This window comes from Thunnus thynnus, chromosome 3, assembly GCF_963924715.1.
Source record: "Thunnus thynnus chromosome 3, fThuThy2.1, whole genome shotgun sequence".
Lineage (NCBI taxonomy): Eukaryota > Metazoa > Chordata > Actinopteri > Scombriformes > Scombridae > Thunnus > Thunnus thynnus.
Genome location: NC_089519.1, coordinates 24,834,088 through 24,854,894, shown reverse-complemented (window position 1 = coordinate 24,854,894; position 20,807 = coordinate 24,834,088). Strand labels below are relative to the sequence as shown.

The 20,807-nt window shown below is 38.4% G+C and overlaps 1 pseudogene; it reads right to left on the bottom strand.

The window, feature by feature from the left end:
* Positions 1 to 13,213: 13,213 nt before the first annotated feature.
* Positions 13,214 to 20,807, bottom strand: LOC137173425 (ATP-binding cassette sub-family E member 1-like; annotated as a pseudogene).

Here is a 20,807-nt window from a genome sequence, read left to right as displayed (position 1 = left end):
CCCCGACAATAACAAGACCTACTTTTTACACATCTAACATCTTCAGTCACTGTGTGGAAATGGATTATGTAACTGTAAAACAATGCGGTTTTCTCGCTAAAATAGAAGAGGTCCTCACCAGCTGAGAGTTTCTTTTCAGATGTCAGAGTTTGTTGCCTGTTGAAGGGGGTGAAATGTTGTCTGGTTGATGCATTTTAGAGAGAAAGAATGCAGAGAGGGGAATCTTTCTCAACATGAGGCTCCCAGAACATACCAGCAAAATGTGGGACAGGTTTTAGAGGTTGCGTTTTTCTGTATTATTGCACAATGAAGTAATCTCAAGAACTTTTTTGATCAAATGTTTCACCCTGGTAATTTCCCAGTATCATCAAAAAAAAAATCTTAAATGTGGGCTGCTAAGAGGAGACCTTGATTACTGGACTTTCCTTTCAAAATACTTACAAGCTATAAAGCTACTCAATTCTACTGTACATGGCCGCTGTAGAAACATTCACTTGCTCTAAAAGCAGTTCTTGCAAAAGTTTTGACAGGCAAGTCTGTGGTTTTATCTGATTGTGAACTTCTGAACTGCACTGTGTTAAGCCTGCCTCTCAGTTCCACTCTTGCTTTGATTGTTATGTGATAAGCACTATTTATGTTGTCAGGGGAACAAAAGTGTCAAAGAGCAGGATAAGCAGGAGAGCATGCTTATACATGCCATCATCCCAACATCTCACCTCAAGACAATATACACAGACACACACACAACCAGCTCAGACCTGATGTACACTTTTCCTCTGGTGGGTATAAGGGCGTAATTGTGCAATGTCAAGAGTGAAACTTTGACAGTTCTTCAAACCATCTCATTAATATTGCATGCTAATGCATGAAAATAGCCCTCAGGCAGGACAGCAGCAGAGGACACAAAGTGTCATTTCCTCAGAAGTGAGCTAAATCAGACCACCCATGTACATGAGAAATATTGTGAGGCACACTTAAGAGAAATTCAAGATAGGCTACTTTGTGATGAGGAAGTTATATTTTATCTGATCAAAACAGAGATGAAGAAGTGAATTATCTGTTGCAAAAAGGAAATCACAAGATTGATAACTAAAATTGGGAAACTAATGTCAGTTTTTAAGGTGAAAATAGATTTCCACTCAAAACATTATGCAAGTTAAAATACCATAGGGCCTCTAAGTACAATAAAATACTCATATTGATTGAGCAGGACAGGCATTAAATCCTCATGGTGAATATTACAGAAATTAGCTCAGTCAAACTGTAATTGCATAGACAAAGACACGTCGGATCAATTCAAAGAACTCTTTTTTAAAAAAAAAAATCTCTACTGGTGACATACAAAACACAATAAACCGTCTTGCAGCATTTTGCGAGTTCATTAGTCAAGTTCAGGGTTGCCGCGGTGAGGGGGACTAGATTATCCCGAGGACACGCGGAGGGAAACCGTTCAGAGCGGAGGAGGCTCCCGGCGCAGGTGACGTCACGGCGCTGGCGACAGAATGTCTGAGTGAGGCGGGAGCGAGCTGCACGTGAATAAAAAAAAAAAAACAGTGCGAGGAGGAGGAGGAGGGAGGGGCGGTGATGATGATGATGATGGTGGTGATGATGCTGATGAGTAGGAATAGAAGGAAAGCGCCTCTAAACTTTTTCATAATAAGGATTCAATACACATTCATTAGACCACAGACATTTGTAGACCTACTGAGTTTATACAGAGTCTTATCAGGCTTAATGACAGTTTTATCTCATAATAACAGTGTATTAAAGCTGTAATATTATCTTAATTACTAATAAAGATAGTTTTACTGATATCTGCAGCATCCACTGGTTTCAACATTGGTAAACTGTACTGTACATTGGGGAACTGTAACAGTAGGCTATTTTCCATTATTGATGAAAAGTAAAAAGGATTTACTGAAATACTCAAGTACTTCAGTACAATTTAAAGTACTTAACTTGAGTTTATTTATACCAGTGCTGTAGCCAGAATTTAAGTAATGCTGAGGTCATGAGTTTTAGTTCCCCAAAGACTACCCTACACACAGAAGAAATTTTCATCTGCACCAACTTTGTACATTTTTTTGCGGTAATTAAAGCTACTGTACCTCACTACTGTGAATTGTATTTCCATACATTACAATTAAATGTTGTTTAAACCTTATCTACACTGCCAGGTAGGCTATGTAATTTATACTAAAGTCCTTTGAATTTGATTTAATTTATTTAGTTCTTTTGCCTAAAAACTAAATAACTCCCCAAAAACCCGATTCACAACTGCAGAATGTAAACCCCTAAATTCATTAAAACCCCCAAAGTCCCAAAAAATACGACCAAAGACATGACGTCTGTGTCCTCAATGGTAGCTAAGGCCCAGCTTTAGTACATTATACACCACTTCAGAGGGAAATATTGTACCTTTTACTCAACTATATTTATTTTACAGCTACTCTAGTAACTTTGCACATCAAGATTTTACATACAAAATATATGCTCAGCTTATAAAATATGATGCACTGTTGTAGAGTGATTTATTTATTCTTCTTTGACCAGCTGCAACAGTAAAATGCTGCCTTTGTGTTAATGCATCAGTGATGATAATCCAGTTATACAATAATACATATAACACTGAAAGAAGCCATCTAGTTAGATTACTCTTACTTCTGATACTTAACTATATTTTGCTGTTAATACTTTCATACTCAAGTAAAATTGTGAATGAAAGACTTGTATTTGTAATGGGGTATCTTTACACAGCTGTATTGCTATTTTTTACTTAATTAAAGGATCTGAATATGTCCTCCACCACTGTTTTTTGTAAGGGATATTTTGCTTAAAAGAACTTAAACTGAGATCTTGTGCAAAATACTGAACCGTGAAGACCACAAACATTCATCCTTACCTTCTTGCATTTTGCTGTATAAAGTGTAATAAAAGCCTCATTAAATTTTTTCCCATTTTGCTGTGGATCCCGCAAACCCCCACCGTCTCATAGACCCTGATTTGGGAGCCACTGGAAGAGGTAGCGTCAAGGCCACACAGATGCTCAAACATTTGCTTGTAAATTTGATTACACAGATGAAGAGTGTCAGCCATCTTCTCTATGTGCCGCATAAAACCAGGCACAAAGCAAATACATGGATTTCTGAAATGTCTAACAGGAAGCAAATTAAATTTTACACAAATTATTTGATGTATTTGCAATGGCTATATCCCATTTTGATGATTCATGCTAAAATTAATATTGCTTTCCTGGTAAAGTGAAATATAACTGGCAAACACAAATAATGTGCTCATACATACATTGAACAGACACAGAGAAGTTGCTGTTGTTTCCTATCCTTACATTGGTCTTGCTCTGTAGTGGTAAGAAGTCAATGTGGATGCTATCAGATGACAATCCCCATTGTTGAGCCATCACACAGTGGGACATCAACCACTGATGGAGAAGAGAAAAGGCCAACAGAGGGGTCAGATCCCTCCCATCTCTCTGCTGTCTAACACACTCACTAGTGGATGAACATGTCACTTCATGAGTGTCTGAAGCATAGCAGTAACTAATAGTATAGCAGAGGGAGTTATCATGACTCTCAGGATCTAAAAAAAGTTCATCACAAATATAGGATTTCCTGTTTCATTGCATAAGATGATACACACTGCACCCAGTTGCCAGTACTGAGATGTGTTTCTAATATTTAGTCTACCTTCATTTATATAAATAATATATCAATGTATCAAACTGATAAAATGTCAGTTCAACAGCACCACGAACTACAGCCTCCAAAATTACCGTAAAGTTGAATTAACACCTTTCTTAAACTAAATAATAAGTGACCTATACTAGAATAGAACATTATAAACGTCATATAGGTAAATAAACAGGATTTATTGTAGGTCTGTTGTATTAGACTATATTAGGTTTAACTTAGTGTACTAAATAAACTGCAACTGAGTGTAAACATATTACAAGAATGTGGCAGACTTTAGCTTTTCATCCATTTATCTGAACTTTGGGGCTTCAAGGTGCAGTGTATGTCCCAGCTGCAGCTTGGCAACATGAACCTTTTCCCACGCCATGCATATATGCATTGCATCTGCCTTAGCTGGACACTACTGAAAGTTTTCATGGGATTCAAACAGGGTACAAAATTAGCACCAACCACCAGCCAAATGCTGGTAAAATATGCAAGTCGTGGCGGGTAAATTTGCTTCACTCACCAGCCAAAAAAACAATGGTAATCTATTGAGTGGCTGCTAAAATTTGAACATTCCCCAGCCATTTAGTAGACAAAAAAGTTAATTTTGCACCCTGGATTCCAACCTGCAAGAGATCATAAATAGTCACTGCACTGTGATAACTATAAAAAATGCAACACATTTTGTAGGAAAAGGATTGTGAAGAAAGAAAGGTTATATTCAAACCTCATTGGACCCAAGTGTGTAAACCATTAATCTACTCTAATTGAGTCTAGTCAGCATTTGCCATGATTGAATTATCATCAGCATGGTTCATAACAACAGAGCAATGCACCATTAATCAGCTTCTAATGTGCCACCATTTTCCTTTTAATCATAATCCCAAATCAGCAACTGATTTCTTTTCTTCTTATTTACATAAAAAGAACAAAAATCACAAATGACACATTTGCCTTAGAGGGCTTTACAATCTGTACAATATCTGACACCCCTCTATCATTAGACTCTTGTAAAACCCTAAATAAAACAATAAAACACACAATGGGGAGAAAAAGGAAGAAAACTCAGCAACAGAGGACGGATCCTTTTTTCCTTCTTCAGGATGGACAAGATATAGTACATACTGATTAAACAGCGTAGTGAAATTACAATCTGGAGAAAAACAATGATAATATTCCCTTCAATTTCTGGAATAAGAGAGAGTGGCTGCACCGGAGATGGGCTGCTGAATACAATCTCAAACTTGGACCTAAAAAGTGGGACATTTTGCAAAATAACCTTCAACCTTCTTTCTTTCCATGAACTGGTGTGATGGCGGCGCAACAACGTTTGCAGCAGCCTCTCCTAGTTCTGCCAATGCAGTGTTTTTGTCCATGTCCACGTCTATGTCTGTGTCATCATGTGGAGTGCAAGAGAAATATTTCTATGATCATCAGTTTGTTTTGTACATTTGTAACACTTTTGCTACAAGAAATACTGGCTGGGATCTAAATCAGCTGAGTGCGCTTGGTCTGCTATGCCCAGTGGGCCCAAAGGAGACCACGGCCTTGCCTGGAGCTGCACCAGAGAGGAAACATCGAAAGCGGTGCGACAGGATGTGGAAGCAGTGAAATCGCGGAGGAGTGCAAGCTAGGCTAACTGTTAACTCATACAAACCAACAGTTCCAACAATCATGTTGCCTAATGTTCTCTGGACAGCAAAATGGATTATATAACTCCCCCGTCAGTGCTGGTCACTTGTTGACATGCAAGAGCTGTCTACATCCAACTGAGACATGTACTTTTCTCTCTAAATGCACTCTTATGCACTGTGCTGCTAATTGCTCGTTCTTTTTTTAGGTTTTTTTGTTTTGTTTTGTTGAATTTTTAGATATACAGTATATCTTTATCCTCTCTGTTGTTGCACTGCTATGGGCTGGGAGGAACAGCATTTTGGTTTTTGGTGTATGCAAATACACAAGAAAATGACAATAAACTAAATCTTAAACGAAGTGCAAACATACAGTATATTAAAGGAATAGTTTGACATTTTGGGAAACATACTTATTTACTTTCTTGCAGAGGGTTAGAGGTTAGAAGATCGATACCACTCTCATGTATAAATATGGTTGGCTTGGAGCTGGTTAGCTTAGTTTAAAGAATGAAGACTGGTACCAGTTTCAATCACATATTCAATAGCAGCAAGGGGTCATACTGTGGCTAAAACATTTCATTTATTTTTCATTTTGGTTGAAAGCTCTGAAAAGCTTAGATTATTTTGTTACATGTTCTGTTTCCAAAGGTCAAAAATGACCCTTCATCCTCAAATTTCATTTTGTATCCCGTTGCCTCAATATTTCTTTCACAGTAAGTCCTGTTTTACTGTCTAATGCAGATATTATACTGGAGGGCATGGAGGGCGAATTGCCTCATCTAAAAGAAGAGCTCCAACTCTTGAAATAGTCAAATACTTCTCTGCTCCCTCAACCCAAAACGGGGCAAGAACTACAAGGCCAATATGTTGCCTGCAAAATGTGTAGACAGGACATTAACATTTGAGCCACATAGTAGTAGGCTTTATTAGGTCAGGGTTCATGAGGAGCGGGAGCCATTTAGAAACCTTGGAGCGCTGCCTGTCTCTAGCCAGACGCAGGAAGAGTGGACTCATGGGTTAGGATTGATTACAACATTAACTCCATAGACCTCCATGAATTAGCACGGGGGTTGAAATGCTTAACGATGACTGACACACGTGTTTAGATGACACTCCTTCACACATGCAATTCATTTCGCCATCCGAGGGCTCTTGGCAGGCCCATCGAATTTTTTGCAGCAATGCGAGGTATGGCAGCAGTGCATCAGACTGGCTCACATTTCAAACGGGTGGTTCGTTTGGCGCGGCTTTTTGCAAGTCCTTCTAGAAATAATGTCTGGGGTGGTAATATTTGAATGCTGTCTCCAGGGGCTCTCGATTTACCTCCTCTACCTTCATTGCACAGAGACAGAGGATGCACCAATCAGAGGGTGACACAGCATTAAGTCCTACTTGCGCACAGCTTTGCCATTTTAAGGTCAAGGTATGATCATTTACATGCAGTGAGGTTCATTGATAAGTCAGATATTCACCTTATCAGACACTTTCTCTCATTTTATCTGACTTGATTGATTGTTCTCACAGGTCTTTTGGAGGTTTGATCACTGGCCCTCTCAACAGACAATGCTGTGTTTCTAATCTAAAGCCACTGTGTAAAATGAGATTCCCTTGAGGACTACATCTACAACCCCCCTTATTACACCCCTACATCCTCACACACACACACACACACACACACACACACACAGTCTCCTCATCCCCAGCAAAGAGATTCCCTGGTCTTGCTATGGAGGGTGGTCTGCCCAGCTACCCTTGCTTGGTTTATTGCGAAGAAGTGTTTGAGTGTGTGTGTGTGTGTTGGGGGGTGTCTAACAGCAGCTGTCACAGTCACTTGTTAGATGGGACAGTTAACCCTAGATAGCACAGCTGTCAGTCAAAGCAGTCGTGGCACATTTTGCGCAAGGGGGGTGGTGACATGTTGAACTTAACCAACTGCTGACGCTTGTTCAGGGTAGACACATGGCAATGCACCTGTATCTTGGTCAGCTGTCCTTCACTATACAGGTGCACTCTCAAAAGCTGAGAAGAAATATCTGGTATTATCTGTGTTTGTGTGAATGTCCTCTCCTCTTGCAAAGACATGCAAGTCAAAAGAATTATGACACCCCTATCTTGCCCACAGGTATTCTTCCTTAGTCCTGTGACGGATTGGCGACCAGTCCTGGGTGTTTCTCTTTGATAAATGAATCTGTGCTTGACATGTTATACCTTTGAAGATCCTTCTGAGCTCAGCTGCTCAGCAAAGGCTTGTTGTTACCTGCTAAAGCAATTTTATTACAGTTTTTAAAGACAACCTTTTGTCAGTTTTGCCTTCATCAAACAGTAAAAGACATAGGAAAGACTTCTGAATTATGATATTTACATTGTAAGCCATGCACAATATGCTTTGGTAATACTATACTTTATGATGGTCATGCTAATAAAGCAAATTCAAAGGTCTCAGGGTAGAGCCAGAGCCACCACAGAGCCATTAATATAAGCAGAGTTACTCCAAAAGGACAGAGACAGCATATTTACAGTCTCAAGTTTTTGGCATGACTTTAAAACCATCATTAGGAGCATGTGTAGTGTCAGAAAAAACAGCTAATAAATACCTGATGTGCCAGATGATTGCTCCGTTGCATCAGTTAGACTGATGAAAATACAGGCCTTTACTGTTTTTATGATTGAACACTGACAAATATCAAAATGCAAAGCTCTCAACATCATGTAAACAAGTAAAGACGCTTCTAAGGAATTAAAGTTGTTTACTCGATCTACCAGCCCCTGATAATGGTTTAAAGCAATACCAAAGGCTTGAAACAAAGATTTTTGGAAAAACTCTTACATTATATATTCTAAATGTCAGTAGAAATCATATGTTTATGTAGTGTTAAAAACATTGAGCAAACAAACACAGTGAGAAAAGATATGCAGCAACTTTAAATACTTAGTTTAAAGCCAAGCCATTGATTTCCAGACTGGTGGTGATGATTCTTTGGAATCAAGACAATCCACATCTCAATTTCTGAACATATTAAGCACCATATTGTTGGTGACTTACAATGGTGGAAAGATACTACATGGATGAGGTTAAATCAATGCATGGACAGTTCAGAAGTTTGTAAGTTGGGGAATGAGATAAACAATGTTCACTCAGATATTTCAAACATTTGATTTGTTTCTTTAGATTTGGGTCTATAAGAGAGACTTGCTTTGATGTCAGTTAAGCATCAATGAACTACATTGAAAATGTCTGAAGAATATGCTGTAGCACCTCTGCACAGTAGTCTGGGTCATCCTTGGAGTGAACAGATACTGAGTCATCTAACACTGTTGAAAAATGTCAGGGTCAGATTTTCGAGCAGTATATAAAATATTTTTCTGGATCTTCTTGCCAAAGGCATTTCCATGTTGTCCGTTTCTCTGTGTAACAATAAAACCTTCATGGTCTTGCCAAATGCCAGCCATGATATCTGTAAAGGTCATGTCTTTGGCTGGTTTAATACAGATTTCAAAGGCAAATAGTCCTGATCTTCCCAGACACAGTTGTTAGAGTTACACAGGTTTTTGGGGCCCCAGTACTCAAGAGAGAGAGAGACAGAGAGACAGAGAGAGAGAGGGGATCTGATTGATGACACAAATGCACATCCTTTAACTGCTCTCCTTGTTTCTGACCTATTTCAAGACAGCAATCATAGCTAGATGAGGTCTAATCACAAATATGCTCCTCTAAATCATATAAGAAACGTCTCTCTGGTGTAATGTCTTGCGTCAGATCAAATCTGCATCCTGCTGACCAGATCATCAAGCAGATGTTCCCTCTGTACACCCATGGCTGAGGTCATACCTCAGGAGAGAGGGGGGTCTGTACATCTGCAGCTGGCTGGAGCATTGTAAGCGATAGCCATCATGACATCACCTCTTCCTGGTTTGGCCTCTAAAGACAGATCTGCAGGGCAAAAATAGACCGCTCCTCAAACAAAGCTGATGACTGATTGTTTGCAACAAAAATGATTACGCTTGTGGGTAAACCGCAAGGACATTTGAGGGCAAATGTCATATAGAAAGGAGAGGAGTTGTAAATTGATAATGTGATTGTATATAACTCCAACTCTGTTAAATTGATTTAATGCCAATATTCAACATCTTTGTTCACAGAGGAGCAATTTTATTTAATTGTCTATGATTGTTAAAGGTCACTGGACAAAGGTTTTGGCTGCCTAATCTTACATGTGTAAGGTTAATTCTTTCGAGCAGAATGTAACCCTAAACAACACAAAAAAGAAAATTCTCTGATAGTGAAATTTTGGAAATCAAAATGGGTTTTTTTTCTTGTACTTGTTAGCTTATATATCTATTTTTTAAAAACTTTTTCTTCACACTGCTGGCATGGTTCTATGGCAGTGCTGGTCTGTTTGACTGAAATATCTATTTGATGGATTGCTATGAAATTTTGAACAGACATTAATGAATGATAAATCCTAATGACTTTTCCTCTAGCACCATCATGAGGTTGACATTTTTAGTTTCTAGTGACATGTCATGTCAATTGGATGCTGTGCAATTTGGTTCAGATATCCATGTTCCCCTCAGGATGAATTATAATCACCTTGGTGACCCCCTCGCATAGTCATATTCTTTGGTTTATTAGCAAATACCTGTAAAGCTAATGACATTCCCAGCAGCCTCAACTGTACTTTGTGTTTGGTGCTAATTAGCAAATGTTAGCATGCTAACACATTAAACTAAGACGGTGAACATACAGTAAACATACCTGTTACGCATCAGCGTGTTAGCATTGTCATTGTGAGCATGTTGATTTTAGCATTTAGCTCAAAGCATCACTGTGCCTATACAGGCTCTTTCCTGTATGAATTATGAATGCCTTGTCTTTTTGCATTTTTGATTGTTGGTATGTTTGAGTGTGTATTTGTTGAAATATTTGGGAAAATGTAGAACATTTTTGTTAAATTAAAAGGAGAAGAGCTGCTATTCTATATCTTTATTAACAGAAAAGAGATGGGTGAAATGTTTTAGTACACATAAATACATAACAACATTTAGCTTCTCTAACTCTAACTAAGGATGGTGAACAGGCCTTTGGTCTTCTCCAGTATCATGATACAATATGACATAAATGTTGCTGCAATTTTCTGAGCTGACGATTATTTAAAACTCAAACTACTGCAGGTGAATAAGCAGTAAATGAAGTGAAGCAAAGGCTACATATGGCCAACATGGGAATTCCCTCCTCATTTGGGGCATTGGGGACAGAAACTGTGCCCAGACACTGTCATGATGTCACCAATCTTTAATTGATCCCTGGTTGCTGTTGTCATGTGATCAGGACATATATGTGTGTGTATGTGTGTGTGTGTGTGTGTGTGTGTGTGTGTGTGTGTGTGTGTGTGTGTGTGTGTGTGTGTGTTTAACGGGGACAGAGGGATTGATAAATTTTATAAGGACTTGAACAGGATCAGACATTGACAGAACAAGCTCACTTAACTGCCCAACCTTATTAGATAATCTCTGCTCTCAACTCTCATTCAGTTCATTCCTGAGTAAACGAACTGAGGCTTTGCTCATGTGTGAGCGTGGTGTCATGTGTTGCTTTCAGCCGGCTAAGTGCACCACCCTTCTTCTCTCCCCACCCCCACCCCTCCATCCTCAGTTTAAAGACTCTGCCCTTGGGGGGAGACCCATCGATCATGGGCATTTACAACAGTCCTGCCTTTCAGGACATCAGAGCAACAGTCGGCTGCTCAGTTTGCTGCCGGCTGATACACCTTTCCAAAACCTGCTCCTCATGAATCCACAAGAGTTCTCAGGACTAGATTTTTTTTCCACACTTTGTGAGGAATGTAGGATACTAAATGTCATTAAAATCTTTTCAAAACAAAAATAAATGATAGTTTGTTTTATGGTATTAAAAGAAGCTACCTGGTAGAACCTAGTTACTAGAACCTAGTATCATTATAAACAAAAATGAGTTACTATAAAAGGTGCATCAGCATTGTGATTTGATGAGAGCACAAAGCCACATTTAAACTCATTATGCAACATGACATAACTTCCAAAGTACAAAGTGTTGACTGTTCATCAACTGGAATGAGAAATAACTGTGCAAATATATTTTTTTATATTTATATATTTTTTCTCCATTTTGCAGTAGCCTTTCTCTCTATTTATATTAACTGTTATCCTGTTTATCATGTCTTGAGTTTTTAGGAGGGGTCTCTGTATAAGCTTTTAGCTTCCTGCCTCTCCCGCACAAGTGTTTGTTTACTTTTCAGTATTTGTAGGTACAAGTGATATTTTACATGTGTTATATTTCCTTGTGTACAAATCAAACCCTATTTTTCTAAAATAAAAAAATGTGCAAACAAAACAAATAAAAACACACCTTAGTAAGAATAGGAATTTAATGTGTATTATTATTTGTTTGTTTTTTTATATTTGACATATCAAATCCCAAGGATGGTTAAATGCACATAACATGAGTTAATACAAGGATGTGGTTAATTTTTCACTCTCTTCAAGCATGCAAGTCTTTCATCAATAATTCAACATAAATCAATTACAAACTTTTTATGAATAAGCTTTTATTTGGTGTAGGCTTTAACAATTCTTATTTGTTACCATTTTTCCACAGAAATGAAAAAATATCAAGTTAACAGACACAATCTTCCTCTGATAAAGAAGAGAAGCTGATCTAAAAGTAGATTCTGAGCACCACCTAGTGGTAGAAAGTGGTCAGTAAAAGATTTGGTCAAAAAGTTAAAACCTTTTCAGTATCATAGATAGATAGATAGATAGATAGATAGATAGATAGATAGATGAATGGATGGATGGAGTACTTTCTTAGAGAGAGAGAGAGAGAGAAAGAGAGAGAGAGAGTAGTAGTACTTTTTGACAAAAAGTCAAGTCAAGTTCTACACAATAAAAATAAGTAGAATAAAAAAGTAGAATAAAAATAGAATTGTAAACTTTAAGGCAAGATATTGCTATTGATGTGCAAATTAAATGTAAAATTGTGTATTGCCACCCAGTGGAGGAGTCTCCCCTCTCAGCACAGAGGGGAGTCATTGTAGATGGCTGTTGCGGTGGGCAGGAATGACCTCCTGTAACAGTCCTTATTGCAGTGGAGCTGAAGGAGCCTCTGATTGAAAACACTAATTAAAAACATTAATTTTTCCACTGCTGAGAATGTCAGCTTGAAAATGTCACTTTGATAAACTGTGTGACATTATCGTAAAAGATAAAATTTAAGTAAATATCCATGCTACTGTAAAAATCACTGTAACAAGCATAATGAGACAAATTCAGTGCATAACTCATTTATAAATTGTAAGCTCCCTCTTTTTTTGATAACATCTATACTCAACTCTCAAATGAACAAACCACGATAAAGAGTTTTTCTTTGTTGATGATATTCTCTTTAAACTGACAGACTGAACAGTTCTTCGGATCATAAAGTAGTGTATGTGTGCATAAGTGTGTGCATGCTGGTCCATTGCACAAACAAGGTCTTCAGGCAGGGTTTCCCAGCGTGATCCTCAGTGATGCTCAAGATTTATCATGTTGTTTCAGCACTAGCTCACTTGATTACGTCAAACAAGGGTGACGATTATTAGATATGATAGATTTCCACAGTTGCACCAACTGTATGTTCATTCATCTGAGACACTTGAGAAGCTGAGTGAGAAACAGGAACTACTCTAATATGGAAAACTTGTTACCGGATGTCAAAGCCAGGACTCCCTCCACTCTCCTTCTTCTCTACATCCTATGAAAGAAGGTACAGATTGTGTTTAAATGAGAGAGAAAAATGTGATTGCTGGTTTGTAAATTGAAATTAACTTAGGCAAGCTTTCCATACCAATTAATCTTGTTGATATTTGGTCAACAATTTGGGTTGAATGTGGCCTCAAGCTCAAATAAGAACTTGTTCATCCCTGAAATTAGGATCTGTGTCTAAAAACAATTTAAACTACATGTTAATTATCCTACTTTAATGATATTGTACATTTCTTCTCTCATTATATTTATTACAGTTTGTAGCAGGTTAGAGCAATATGTATATTTTAGAGTGAGCAATTTTTGGCTCAAATATCCCTGTAGGAGTTTACAAAAGGCAAATTATATCAAAGTTCATGTAAACACATTCACATTTTCATCACTTTTATTAAGTCTCCAAATCTTAGTTCTTCATCTGTTCTATTAAAAAGTTATTTGTCACAAGTGGGGGGAAAAAGACTGAAATACTGTCAAAGTCAAAGTCTGAAAGGGAATGTTAATGGTAATGTTGTGCAGTAAAATATGAATTTAAATGTGCCAAATGGCCCATAAGTGTTTTCCTGCTGGTTATTTGTAACTCAATACCATCAAACACAATGACAAGGTCTCCCTTATAGGTGGCCATAATGAAGCTGTGTTCCACCACAAAGGCAGTTTTCTTGGCACAGAAGATGAATCTATGAAAAAAATAATAATGTGCTTAGGGTTTTTTTTTTCATCATCATCATCATCACTATCCACTCACAGAGGTTGTCCCATCTGTCTAATGTTTGATTTTATTTATTTATTTATTTACCTTTATTCACTCAGGGGAAACCAATTTAGAGCAACGCTCTACATTTGATGAGCCTGGAAACCTAACAAACAGGCAGTGGGCTCATCTATCAGGTACCAGCAGGTTTAACTAAGCAAAGGCTGCCCTCTGCAGTTCACCACCTGAGAGGTTTTGGACCTACAGCCATCACACACACAAGAATGCAGAAAAGTAGACTCTGGGTAAAGGTGAAGGATGGGAAATTGAATTAATGGTAAAATATTTGTTCTCATGTGTTGAGAAAAGTGGTTTAAATTTCGACTGCCAGGCTGAGAATCTACTTTGAATTTGAGTCTAATTCTCTGGGGTTTGTAGGTGACGTTATGAAACTGCGCCTCTCCTGGGTTTTCATATAAAAATGATTAAATTGTATTTCTTTTCAAATAGTCACAGTTAAACTGCCAAAGGCATCACTCAGCACAAAAGGCAGAGTTAAAAAGGAAAACTCCAGGCAATCATACCTCCTTCATCTGGTGTCAGACGTCCTGCCAGAATCCAATTAGAGCTTTACGGCATAAATGACAAACTTCAACACCAGAATACCACAGTATGTGCACACACAAACATTACCGTTCCCTCCAAGCATGACCATGATTTCAGAATCTGAGATCTCTCCTCACTGATCACCAGGGAGAAGTCACAACTTTTTGACATCACCTCATCACTGGTCGTTTCAGTTGCTTTGAGCACAAGCAAGGTCTCTCTGAAACTCAAAGTCTCTGCAGGAATATAGCCGTAAAGGAAGATGTTGATGCCTTAGAAGTGAAGGAAAAACAGAACTATTCTATTCTATTTGTGCTGCTATGGACACACCACTGTTTGTGTGTTAATAATGGCATATTGTACATATTAACCACACTTTTTATCACATGCTCATGAAACTGGTGACCCCACATTGAGATAGTCTGGAGAAATTGGAGTTGTGGTTGCATTTTTTCCCTACAGGAACTTTATGACACACACACTGTATGCCTTCAACCTCTTAGACTTTATCACAACCATGTTTAGGTTTAACATTAAAAAAAGAGTAAAATTTTCTTTTTTTAAAACCAAGTTATATATTCTAGATTAAATAAAAGCTGATCTACCTAGTTTCTGTTTTATACACAACACAATTAATGACACTTATCACTGGGCCAGCTATAAATTTAAGTATCACAAATAACTATAAATTTGGGACTAGGGCCTGACCCATATATATATCAGCATGGCCAATATTATTGGCAGATTTGACCATATCACAGATATATCAGAGTATGTGGGCTCAAGAAAAAGTACCGAAATGCTAAAGACATGTTGGCGTGTGTCCACTAGGGAAAACTAACAAGTTTATTTTTCAGACTGTAAAAAGTGCAGCTTAGAACATATTTCATTCATAATCTTTTCATAACCACATTTAAAGGATTATCTTATCATGAATCATGCATATTTGTCTTAAAAAAAATCTAGTATTGGTCAAGCTTTATTTGGGAAACACATGCAGGTCAATGACAGTTTTGATGAGGTCGGTGAGGTTTTCTATCTTTTAGAATACAAAGCATCTAATTTCAAAGGGTCATTGGCCATAGCACTTACACACAAAAACAGTCAACAGATGGATGTTACAGTACAGGACTATTCCTGATGCTGAAAGGCATGGTGACCATTCCATATGTGCTGGGCAATCCGTAGAGGAAGCAGATGAAGTCGGACAGGTAGTCCAGGACACTTAGGTCATCCTGCACCTCTATGATATATCTGTAAGGGAAGAATATTTCACACCAGGAAATATTTTAAATTCTTCCTCCTTTCCGTCATTACAGTTAACATCCCACTAACAACCAGACAATGAGTAAGAGTTGTTTCCATGGTTGTACCACTGGCCTATCTGAGGTGATCTAAGGGACCAAGTGTTGACGGCAGCTTTTAACCACTGTTTCATATCGAGGTAACTGAACTGCTCAACAAACATGAAGCTGAGGAATAAAAAGGAAAGTCTGAAGTTATACACCACTGACAACCTCAGAAGACACCAACTCAGTGATAAGAACAAAGCTAATTCAGATGCCTGATTGTCAAATCAATCAATTAGTTAAAAACTAATTAAAACGAATAAAACGATCTTAAAAAAGCAGCTTGAGATTGAAGTAATAAACACAACAGGTGTATATCAAGAACAATGCGACAATCTATATGGATATATCTAAACGAGTCAAGTCGACAGCCACACCAGCATCTCTGTAAGAGAGAGTTAACAGAGCTAACAGCACAAATAAAGCGCTGCTACGTGTTATAAACAAATATAATGAGAAACAGAAGGAAAAATCTGGAAGTTCCAACCACTGTCAAAATAATGACTTCTGCATGAATGGGTCTCTGCAAATGACTAAAAAATAACCGACTCCATGTGCAACAAAATATCAAATGTGTTTATAAGTTTTCTTAATGAAATTGTGGCAACAACTATGCTACATGGCAAGATAATGTAAAGAGATGCTTTCAATGCCGATTATTGGGATTTAATGTGTGTAACATAAGTTAAGGAACAGTAAGATACAAAAGAGTCAGGGGAAAAAAAAAGAAATGGCTTGACAACAGTGTTGAGACACTACATACCTAGCTGTTTACAGACTGTTTTGTTACCAGGGATGGCAGACACACTCCCCTTGTAACACAAAAAGCAGCTAATGTAATACTTGTAAGCTGATGTACACTCAAATTCAAATTTATAAACTGTATTGATTCAAATAGGAATGTTGTTTTTCCCCTGAGGAATCCTGTGATGTACATATGGTCAAATCAAACAAACATTATGTGTTTTCTTTTCATCTAAAGCGAGTGAGTGTTTTCAGTCTGTGAAAAAGTTTGATGACAGTCAGAAGAAAGGCCATATGTGCAATGATTTGCTTACTGACAAGAAACCCCTGCATCAGTCGCCTAAAGAATTTCCATGGCTTATAAATGCAGTGATTAATATCACATGTTTGAAGGATGACAGGGGTTTATGTGATGAAAGCATGACTGGTGGACCACACTGCTGCAAGCACCAACAATATTTGTTGAAAACTGCCAGTTTTGAAGAAAAAAGATGAGAAGATAATAACAGTGAATGAGTCATATACAGTACTGTGCAAAAGTTGTGGGCACTTTCATACAAAGTGCAGTAAACAGAAAAAATAATCAAATCAATATTTGGTGCGACCACGCTTGGCCCTTATAACAGCACGGTTCAGTTTCTCAAGATACTTGTTAAAGAATGTTTGAAGCATGTTGGAGAAATTGCCACAGTTCTTCTGTGGATTTAGGCGTCTCAGTTGCTTCTGTCTTGTCATGTAATCCCAGACTGACTTAATGATGTTGAGATCGGGGCTCTGCGGGGGCCAAACCATCTGTTGCAGGACTCCTTGTTCTTCTTGTAGGTGAAGATAGTTCTTTACGTCTCTGGCTGTATGTTTGGGGTGGTTGTCATGCTGCAGAATGAATTTGGGACTGATCAGATGGCTCTCAGATGGTACTGCATGATGGATAAGAATCAAAACATGTGTGCTTAAAACTTTTGCACAGTACCTTATGTAGCCTAAATGTGAAATTGATGGTGCTTCAGCTTGTTTTGCTGGTCAACAGCAACTTAGAATCTGTGTCAAAGAGTCATTTGTAATTAGAAAGTCTTGGTCCAGAAAAGACTATTTTAAATTCTAGGGAAGGAATTATTTTTTCCAGCTCCTTCATCCAAAGAGAATCAGAAAGTCAACCAACATGTCTTACTCTCAGTTACTCTTGACAGAATAAAAAGGAACCTTGTTTTATACATATCTACTACCACTAATACCTCTACTACTCAACGACCTCTGATCCCTTTTTGTATCCATAGCACAAAAGAAACAGTTTTAATGTCCTTGTTTTTGGCATAATGTACTTGTTACTGTGTAAATATGCACATTTCTCAGTTGAATGTTTGCCTTGTTGGTCTGGTGTTGATATACGGTAGTTTTCATTTTTCTAGATATTTCACTGAAGAGTAAAAGTAAAATGTTTAGAGTAAAAGTATTTGCAGTGATGAGCATTTTCTTTAATGTATTTGTGAATGAATATAGACCAATTTCACTGAAGTCTGGTTACAAACCATTGGCACAAACTGCCCTGCATTTAATCTCCTTTACCTTTTTGATCCTTTATCATCCTTTACCCACAGGTATTATTGCCCACTCAAAATGTTCACTTTGAAAAATTGAATCTTTTCCACTTTTTAGACCATTCCTTTTTGTGTGCGTGTCTTCTAGTTGTCCATAAGATGTCAGTGTTGCACTACAAAAAGTCACCATCCTCCAAAAAGGTAAGTCAAAGGAGCCTTTGAGAGTCCCTTGGCAGCACCTGACTCACAACTAAACACTGGTGCATTTGGATGGAAAATCAGACTCTCGCTCCGGCTTCAAGAAACATTTCATGTCAAATTATTTAAACTTTTCCGTCAAAATAGACTAAATTTTTTTGAGAACATGTTTAAAACTGAAATGGTTTGCCAGTAATTCATGAAGTTAACATGGAGGTCAGTGTTGATTTCTATGGTGCCAAAATAGACGGAGTAAAGCCTAAAGTAAAACAATAACTCAACCAATGGTTCATAACATCTCAGCAATGGAGGAGACTGCCAGCAGCGGCTGCAGTGCGGTCAGGTTGAGGTGAGGTTTTGGGGTTGTCGGTTCCTCCTCAAGTTTAGCTTAAGTGGAAATTGAGGTTCGGTTTGGCCTGGCTTGTGTGGGTATAGAAATGGAGCGGGAAATGGGGAAGCTTCTTGAGCAACACACTGTTCCTTTGCAGTGTCAGATGAAAGATGGGCCAGCAATTAACTAAATTGCAAAATAGGTTTGTGTCTAGATAGTGTAAACATCGAATCATCTTGTACCATGATTGGGTTCTGCGCTGTCAGAACAGTTAAGTTGGACATCAAATCAAGTACATGAACATGCAATTTGAGCACTACAGTAATGAAACAATTTCCACCCATTGAAGTTTTTAGCGGAACACACTGTTTTCATTTCTCGGTTCCACTCTGAAAATTTAGAGTGTGTCCCCATGGGCAGGGTGGGGCGGCGGCTAGGCAGAGTGAATGGGAAGGTATTACACAGCATGACTACAGTCCGTCTCTGTGTCTATGTCTATGTTCCCCGACTACTGCCCTTGTGAGATCACCGGCCACTGACAGGGAATTGGCTTCAGTCTGCTCTCACTGAGTGATTCCCCTGCCGGACAACCTGCCAAGCAGTGAGCTTGCCAGCAACCCTCTCATACATTCCTCAACATAGTGGCCGCTGCCAGCATGGCGAGTCTGGGTGGGTGCCACCCAGTGCTTCCTTAGCTGCCCCAGACACCTGAACTAGCACAGGAGTGGAAGAGAAAGAGCGAGAAACAGGGATAGGTGGGAGGGTGCATGGTGGGAGTGAGAACTCTGTTAAATAGCCAGGAAACAGCCACTGCAGCTGTTGTGGCCTTTCCCACAACGATTCCACTGTTCCAGCTTCTAGTACGGCACTAATTAAAACTGTGCCCATCCCTCTTCTTGCCAGAACTTTATATGCACACATGCATTCAGGCACATGCTCACTTTCAAACTCATATACATCCCAGCCCTCCAACCCTTGCCTGTAACTCTAAAAGTTGCCCTCTTCAAAACATTTGATTTAAGTTACTGAACACCATTTCAAAATGCATCACTTTTGTCCTTTTCCTATGCTGACTTAAAGGAGTCTTAATTGACTTTCTTACCACTTAGGGGTAGCGGAACAAGCTGTAAATACAACATTGACCTATAAAAGTTATGGGTAACATGTTTATTTACACATCCAGCGGACACAAAGCAATAAAAGCATTCATTTAGAGTTGTGTCTCTGGTCACCTGATGAATGTAAGTCCAATATTCACTCTCCTTTTAGCTCTGGTTTGGTCTCCATCAACTCCTGAATGCTGGCTCCTTAGCGGTTAAATGCTCCATTACGTTCACCTGTTAGTCACTAATTTTGTAACTGTGGTGTTTGGTGCTGGGTAGGTAGGTTACTGTTGGTTTATTTTGCTGGAAACAGCTGTAGCTGGAAACATGATTAGAGCGGTTAGAGTGAACTAAAATAGGAGAGTTACAGGTCGTAAAACTAAAACAATGAGCTGAAAGATGCTGAAGCCATCTGTAGAGCTGAGACAGGTGACACTGTTCACATTACACGTAGTAATTCATCCATTGTTAATATAAAAATATTGACTGGTGCTGCTTTAATATTTGTGTGATTGATTCCTTCTCACCTCTTCACTCTTTTTCTCCTTCACGTTTCTCCTTGTGCTAATGAAAGTTAACAGTTCGGAAATTCGTCAAAGTGGGTAGTGGTGCCTGGTGTAATGAACGAAAAAGTGAACATACCTCCAAAAACCCCCCAGCCAAGATGGTGGAATTGCTCCAAAAAGTGTCAAATAGTCCTCATGTTGTGCCCAGGTTTTGTGCACTGGACCAAGATATCACATAAGTCCACATATTGATTTCAATTTTCCCAGATCCCACTATAAAATCTTGTTATATTATTATGTTATTGTTTGTTTTGTCTAACCAACAGCCCAAAACAGAATTCAAATATTCTGTTTATGATAAGAAACAAATGCTCACTTTTAAGATGCTGGAACCAGGAAATGTTTGGTAATCGATAACTCAAATTGATTAATTGACTAATCATTTCATCCCTAGCAAACTCTTCTTTCCATACCTTGGAAGAAACACATATTTTAAATGAAATATCTTGAAGAAATATCTTGATTTTCTCAACAGTTGTGATCTAATTGTGGCGCAAAAAAATAATGAAGTGTGTTGGCTTTCAAGAGAAACCTTTGGTCAGGGCCACTTCCCTTCACCTTCTCCAGAGTGGGCAT